Genomic DNA, 9,020 nt, shown 5'->3' on the forward strand with positions numbered 1-9,020 from the left:
GCTCCGTAACAACCAATCAGATTTAGTTTGTGAGACCTTTAGTCCATTTACCTGACCGAGGTTGAAATTATTGATTGTGTGCAGATCTGATTTCTGTTTGACCATTGGCTAATTTACCGGGTTAGGGTTGCGAGCCGCCTCAGTCTTCCAATCACACTGTACGACAGCACTGGCAAAATTCCATCCACTTTACGTAAGATGGTTCTGTCAATGATTTATGCTCTTCTGGTTGGGAAATGCATTGACAAGTTTGTGTCCAAAAGTATTGTCAGAGAAGGAACAACTTAAGAAATATACAAGATGAAGACAAAACATTAGCAATGTAGAATTTATAACATTGGGCAAGCAAGGAGGCCATACATTTACATTGTGTTTTCGAATTGGCACTAGGCTACCCAAGATTACAGAACAGTCCACGTAAACAAATAGCCATCCAGTTGTTTTAAATGCTGAAATCGTCTTTAAATGCTGCAATTGTTTTAAATGCAGTAATTGTTTTAAATGCTGTAATTGGTTTTTAATGCTGTGATCGTTGTGCTGCCTGTACCTAGAAGCCATGGCAACTGCTCAAGTTTGAGGACGTCAAGACAACTGGAAATTCTAAGCTTTTAAGAAAGACCTCTCCAGTCTGGCCCTGATAAACCTGTAGGGGTGAATGATCAGTGATGAGATTGGACGTCTGATGTGTGCAGGTTTGATCAGGTTAAAGACACAGGGGCTGGTGTCTGTAGCCTCCTTGGGTAGGATGCAGTGTTCACATGTTGAGACTCTTACATGTGCATTCAAACTGCATTCTGAGGGGAGTTTGAATTGATACACCTTTTAGCGCATGTTTACTCTTGCCTTGTTTTCATGCAGGGTTGCCCAACTCTGTTCCTGGAGAGCTGGAGTGTATTTTCCAACCCCACTCGTGACTAACCAGATTCAGCTTTTTCCCTGCAAATCTTGACAATTATGTGAATTGTAGCACTCCAGAAACAGCCCTGTTTAAATGTCTGTACATTTTTTAAGTAGCACCTCTGCCGTAATTAAGGTTTATTGGGCTTATTTAATGGGGTAATTGCCAGTTTCCACATACCATTTCTGGATGTATGTTTTAATGATATTCATCCACTGATTCTTGCCTTATAAGCTCAGCTCAACTGTTGTACACGATCAGAGCACAACTTAACACCTTGTTTTACTTTAATGTTTGTCAACCAAGTGAATGTAAACAAACACTGTAAGGCTGGAAAACTCAATAAAAATCTATTTCAATATGATGGATGGTCAGTCCTTGCCTTACATTTTGCCGATGCATTCTTCAGCTTGTTACAGAATCTGGGGCGGGGAGTTCACTTTGATATTGTTTCAACAGTGGATTCCCACTATACCAGCATGATGTCTGTGTAGTATATGGGACACTGAAGCTGGTAAACCTCTGGCTGGTGAACTGTCTAACTGTCTAACTTGTGGCTGCACCCTCTCCCTCTGCAATTTTGGTTTCAGGTCACTCAAATCCACCAAAAATCATTGGTCCCTAAGGCTGGTGATTGCTATATATAGCCAACAATAATCAACCCAGGTGTAGTCTGGGGTCATGACCCCTAAAACACTGGAGTCAAGGACGTTGAATCTTCTCTCCTGCGTGTGTCATGGCTGCATGTACTGAGTATGGGAGTTGGACTCCACTGAGAGACACCATGCCCCTCCGTGTAAGGGCAAAGGTTGGATCCAACACAAGTCCTCAAAACAAAGTCCATTACCATCATGTTTGTGTTTGTTTATGTGTGTGTTTGAGGTTAGGCAGGCCAGAACTGCATGTGCCACTTTAGCCTAGCTGTCCATTTATTTGTTTTTGTGGCTGCTGTAGGTCCTTTTGAAATGTGTCATATGCCTACTGTGCATTTTACCATACATGCATTCCTACATTTAATTTGTATGTACAGCACTGGAAAAAATTAAGAGAAAGGAAAAAGCGTTCAATTTGCAGTGGTCTTTTTTGGAAAGGAAAGAAAAGGGTGCAGTGGTCTCTTAATTATTTCCAGAGCTGTAGGTAGTTTTAGGTTCTGCCATTAAGTATAGGTTTTTGAGGTTAAGGTTAGGGTTAGGTAAAAGCTATATTTATTGTACAAAATTGCCGATCTTCACCTTGATAGTAAAACCTAGTTCAGACAGAAAACACAAATTATTTGTTCAACCAGTCATTAGAAAACTTTTGCACAGCAATGTACACGCAGTGTCTTGGCATTAGGTTCAGCTTCTCTGGGTTAAGTCATTGCCATCCCATGATCATGTTTACAATACTACCAACAATAACAATAACCTGACCGTCATATTATTGATAGCAATCCCCATAGGCAATGAGCAAGGTATACAGTACCAATCCCCCCACAAAGGAAACACAGAACCAAACAGCTGGAGGCAGGGATGGTGGGTGGATCCTAACGCGCATGCTAGGACGACCATCCGCATATCAGACTGAGTGAGTAAACAGCCATTTAAATAGACAGGTGTAAAATCTGCCATTGTGATATGAGCAAACTGCATCAGCATTGCTGACCATTTACCACTTGGGTTTCCAGGCTGCACTGCCTACGCTAATGTTTGAATGTATGTATGTGTGTGTGTGTGTGTAGGGTTTGGTTTGATAGATATAATTAGGACCAGAAAACCACACAAGGATAGTAAAGCATAAAAAAACAACTCTAATTGGGACATTTTGCTGCTCCCCATGAGAACAATTTCTGGCTTGGGGGGTAGGTTTAGGGGATTAGGTTTAGGGTCCAAGGGACAATTAGGGATAGTGTTAGAATTAAGGTTACAATTAGGGTGAGGTTAAGGCATACTTGTTCTACCTGTCCTACTGGTTATTAAGGTTAGGTTAAGGCACTAATTTCAGGTTATTAATGGTGGTGTTATGGTAAAGGTTGGCAAACCTTGTTTTCTGGTCCCCACACAGATAGCTGTACACAACTGTGTGTGTGTCTGTTGACATGCTTGTATTTCCAAAACATTGAGTAAGTACCAGTATGTTCATGGAACTACCAGATGTTTCTGGCATTTAATCGACTCTGGTCCAGGTTGTCAGGTTTTTGAAAAGACAGCGGGGCAGACATTGCACAGACAATTAGTTCACAGTTCCAGTCTATGGTTTTATGGCCCATAGAGTGACACTTTATCAACATAGGTGCACTGTATCTTTATTACTGTTTTAAAACTGGCTTAGTCTTGTGACCCAAATTTAACCTATGGCCTCAGGTTGTCAGGACTGAATATTCTTATTGCCGGAAAATATTAACCAAAATACAACCAAACGAAATATTGATATGTTAATTAAGAATCAAGAAATAATATGTTAAAGGGAACACTGTTTTCCACATCTTCCTTAATAATTACATACTGTCATGAGACTGGAGATTGGACACAGGCGCAGGTAAGTAAAAGGATGGGTTTTAATTGCAAACTGTCAACAAAAGCAAAGTGACAGTGCGAAGAGTTGCAAACGTGAAAGAACTGAGCAAACACTACTATTAAGTGGTGAAACAAGGAGCTGCGGGACCTGACAGCTGTTTCAGGTCATGCAGCTCCTGACAGGGGAAAGCAGAGGTGCTTAAATACAGGTGGGAATTGGTAATTAAGACCAGGTGTGTAATGTGCAAAACGAAACTGCAGATGATGGCGGTTGAAAGTGAGGAACGATGGTAGCTAGTAGAACGATGGTAGCTAGTAGAACGATGGTAGCTAGTAGAACGATGGTAGCTAGTAGAACGATGGTAGCTTGTAGAACGATGGTATCTAGTAGGCCGGCGATCCACTTCTCCGTAGGGAAGGGGGAGGCGTCGCCGGAGGGACAGGATTCCTGACACATATTATATTGATAATACACTCACCTAAAGGATTATTAGGAACACCTGTTCAATTTCTCATGAATGCAATTATCTAATCAACCAATCACATGGCAGTTGCTTCAATGCATTTAGGGGTGTGGTCCTGGTCAAGACAATCTCCTGAACTCCAAACTGAATGTCAGAATGGGAAAGAAAGGTGATTTAAGCAATTTTGAGCGTGGCATGGTTGTTGGTGCCAGACGTCTGAGTATTTAACAATCTGCTCAGTTACTGGGATTTTCACACACAACCATTTCTAGGGTTTACAAAGAATGGTGTGAAAAGGGAAAAACATCCAGTATGCGGCAGTCCTGTGGGCGAAAATGCCTTGTTGATGCTAGAGGTCAGAGGAGAATGGGCCGACTGATTCAAGCTGATAGAAGAGCAACTTTGACTGAAATAACCACTTGTTACAACCGAGATATGCAGCAAAGCATTTGTGAAGCCACAACACGCACAACCTTGAGGCGGATGGGCTACAACAGCAGAAGACCCCACCGGGTACCACTCATCTCCACTACATATAGGAAAAAGAGGCAATTTGCACAAGCTCACCAAAATTGGACAGTTGAAGACTGGAAGAATGTTGCCTGGTCTGATGAGTCTCGATTTCTGTTGAGACATTCAGATGGTAAAGTCAGAATTTGGCGTAAACAGAATGAGAACATGGATCCATCATGCCTTGTTACCACTGTGCAGGCTGGTGGTGGTGGTGTAATGGTGTGGGGGATGTTTTCTTGGCACACTTTAGGCCCCTTAGTGCCAATTGGGCATCGTTTAAATGCCACGGCCTACCTGAGCATTGTTTCTGACCATGTCCATCCCTTTATGACCACCATGTACCCATCCTCTGATGGCTACTTCCAGCAGGATAATGCACCATGTCATAAAGCTTGAATCATTTCAAATTGTTTCTTGAACATGACAATGGGTTCACTGTACTGAAATGGCCCCCACAGTCACCAGATCTCAACCCAATAGAGCATCTTTGGGATGTGGTGGAACGGGAGCTTCGTGCCCTGGATGTGCATCCCATAAATCTCCATCAACTGCAAGATGCTATCCTATCAATATGGGCCAACATTTCTAAAGAATGCTTTCAGCACCTTGTTGAATCAATGCCACGTAGAATTAAGGCAGTTCTGAAGGCGAAAGGGGGTCAAACACAATATTAGTATGGTGTTCCTAATAATCCTTTAGGTGAGTGTATGTAGACCTGACAAATGATGACAGATATACGTAAGTTTACTCTTTCAAGGACACATTACAAAATCCATGTCACAGTCCTGGCAAACTTTTTTATTAAAACTCCTTTGATAAAGTAGACTGATTTAGATGACATTTGTCAGATTTCCACGATACAAAAGCAAACAAAAATGCTTGATTGGTTATAGTTATACCACCAGGACAGGCAATGGAAACTGATGAGCTGCAGCTCATTCGGAATGTAGTCGCTGGAATGTTAACCAAGATCAAGTGAACAGAGCACTTCAGGTATTTCTTTGCCCAATCTATACGCTTCAATTTGTGAATCTTATTCAGTGGTGGTCTTCTTTCAGCAGGTAGGTTGCAGTTCTGAAATATGGCGGCGACGCATCAATAGTTTAGCTACTTCAAGACTGTTGCATCCGTCTGAAAGGCATTTTACAATTTATGACTTTTCAGTGTCAGTTAAATCTCTTTTTTGGCCCATTTTACCTGTGGTCATGAAGCTGCCTAATAATTATGCACACTGTGATAAAAGGTGTCTTTCACTTTCACCACACCCTCATTAAACATATATGTATCACCTGAAAAGGATTCAATCCAATGAGCATTCAAGTGTATATTGTCAGGAAATTTTGCATAAAAATAACGATACGATCAGAATATTCACTTGCCTAATAATTGTGGACGCCGTGTATAAATTACTGAAGGGTTTAGGCCCTGAATGCATTTCTGATTTATTTCTGATGGGTTTAAAGACAATACACTCAGTAAGATCCATGAAACCTAGTCAGCTAGAATGGCCCAGTGTCAAATTCAAAATGGGCATGTATTTTTCCAAAAACAATTACATTTCTCAGTCTTCGTACTATTTTAAATTAAATATCGGGATAAATGATGTACACATCATTGCTTTCTGTTTTTTAATTGCATTTTTAGCAGTGTGCCAACTTTTTTGGAAACAGGGTTGTATTTAAATAAGCAATTATTGGTTAGAAGAAAAGAACAATGAAATGAAAATCCCATGACAATGCACTTATTTTAGGAACTAGTTTCTGGGTAAATTATGGTTAAAGGGAAGAATGGAAGGACTATTGAGCTGTCTGGTTGACTGAAGAGTATTTTGGAGGAGTTCCAGCATAGAACACGACGTTATCTTAAACAAATCTTTCATCATGGAGATAATGCAGGACACACTGAACTGTTGTAATGTTGTATCAAACGGTATCTAGGACTGTGTGTTTGCAAAGGCTAAATAAAATATAATGCATGCAGATCATTTCTTAAACAAAATTTAATGTTTCACAAAATACGATAGTGAAATATGATCTCCTGTTAAATATCAGGATACAAGATGAATAATTAAACTAAGATATAAAACTACATTGGTTGAAAGTCAAATACAGTGGCATTTTTGTCAGAAGCATTTTTGTCAGAAGAATTAAATATGTTGCTTCTGTATCTTGTACAAGATACTTGATGCTTGAAGTTGTATGGTGTTCCAGATGTTTTCTGAAGATGTGTTGGTACTGGATATCTGCATAAGATATGTGACAACTGCGTGTGTAAAAAGGGCTTTATAAAATAAATTTGACTGAATGTTTTGAACTGCTATTGGCCAATAATATCCAGGTTGGTATTTGACTGTCTTATCTGTGATCAATTGAGAAAAATAAAAAAAAATGTCAAAATGTAAATCATTGCTGGAGCATTTTTTTTTATTGTACTATCTCTTAGTAGACTTCACCTGTTCCCCTGTGTACCCACCAATGTGTTTCTGGCCAGTAACTGAAGGGTGAAGTAGAATGTAAATCTGCTTCTGAGCAAGGCACTAAACGCTGTTTCTGCAGGGCATTTCAAAGGCCAGGACCATAATGACTATATAAACAGCCTCACTAAACGATTTAGTTCTTTAGAACAACATAAGAGGAATGTGCCAGAACATCTGAGGGACTGATTAAACAAATACATTAAAACGTATTTTGAGAGCCAACCTACAGCACCTAAAGATAAAATACACCCCCTGACCTTTTTCAAAAGTTGGTTTGAATTTATTGAAATGAAATGAGGACTTTTTTCTACTCACCTATATACTCAAGAATATAAAAAATTAATATTGTGGATTTTAAGTAAATATCGGAAATAAAGAACAGACCTATCATATTTGGATCATTCTCCAGCGATCTCTTGTAAAGTTAATCTTAAATTAGCTTGTTTCCGATGCAGACACTTTTTTTTGTGAAAGAATGCGACTCCTGGGGAAGAATACACACGGATCCAGCACACATGCACATGCAGCTAATACAGTTTGCCAGGTCTGCAGCAATTCCCAGACGGATAGGCCAACAGGATAGGGCAAGTCAAAGATGGAGATATTTCCTTTGTTGCTCAGCAAGGAAGTACCCGCCAGAACGTATGCACCTGGAGGTGAACACGTTCACCAATCAATAACAGCAATGGACCATGTACAAGTCCACCCTACCGCACGGAGCATCTAAAGTGCAATAATTCAAGGAAAGCTCGAGCTAGTTTGCCATGGGTTACCTTGGCTCTGCGCATCTTTAGAGTCCCTGCATTAAGCAATCTTCATCTTGATGCAAGTTAGCCACTCACAGGTAATTTGTTAACAGAGTAGCATTTCAGGTGCATTCTTTCAATTAAAATGCATAAGTGTGGACATCCATAGGTTCCTAAAGGAAAATGTGTTCCATTAGAGAGGGACCTGTGTACCAAAAGTATGATATAGTATGATATATTTATAAATGTCACATTTCTATAACAAAACCCATCATTCAAAACTGTGCCAATATTGTCTAAGGTTTTGTATGTTACATACGGACACGGTTATGGAGGCTGGTTCATAGTCCCCTCCACAATCCTCTCCCTAATTTCTTCTCCCTGAAAGTGGGCCACTGTGTCATCATTTCCAGAGCTAGTTTCCGGGTCAGGACTGCTCCTGCCAATTTGAAGTCAGTCCTGGTATGTGTTGGAAAAATTCATGATAGAGGTGAACAGACAGTTCACAAGTTTGTTATTCCGTCTAAAAATGTAATCTGCAAAGAAATCCTTGGCCATGGAAATTACTGGAAACCTGCTTCACGAACAAATACGTAGAACCTCAATGGTATGATGAATGTCTTATGAACTCCATTTGCACTGCTGTTTGACCCTGGGCATTCTGATGGCCCTTTGTAGCCATGGACCCATTCAGATGCCATTTGCAAATGAGTGCATCAACATCAATCTCCAACTTTGATCCCTTTGATTATAAATTTCTGTATCCAACTGCCATCAGGCACTGAGGGGTCATTGACCGCACTCTGGCAGCATGCACTGATACCTCCTTGTACCTTGGTCGAGAACGACTGGGCTCTAGGGTTGTCTGTCAGTCTTGCCATGTGCAGAAAACAAAATCCTTAGAATGTCCCCCTGAGAGACATGTCGTAAATGTAGTAATGTGAAAATATAATTAATTGTTGTAATAAATGTAGCAAATACACTACGAGCAATTGGCTCCCTTTGGTCAGGGTACTGGGCTTTCCATGTCATGGTTTACTGACTTGGATTCTGTGGTTAGTAAGCCATATTTGTATTGATTTTGAGGCATGCTTTGGATCATTGCCCACACATCCTCTTTGAGGCCAATTGTTAACTTCTGCAGTTGCTTTAAATTATTGCCCTGATAGTGGAAATGGCCATTTTCAACCATTGAGCTATTTCCTGATTTGTGCAGCTCAACAACCTTTTGTCATGCATCATTACTGTATTCTCAGGTCTTTCCTATAGTGATGGATGACTATAGGAATTTTGCCTGTGTATCACCGCATATTTATACCCCATTGAAACGGGAAGTCATAGCTTACCACTTAATTAAGTGTTCCAAATCACTCAGGAAAACTTGAATGGATATGAATGGATATATACTAGATCCTACTCATCAGGATT

The sequence above is a fragment of the Esox lucius genome, chromosome 14 (genome assembly GCF_011004845.1).
Source record: "Esox lucius isolate fEsoLuc1 chromosome 14, fEsoLuc1.pri, whole genome shotgun sequence".
Classification (NCBI taxonomy): domain Eukaryota; kingdom Metazoa; phylum Chordata; class Actinopteri; order Esociformes; family Esocidae; genus Esox; species Esox lucius.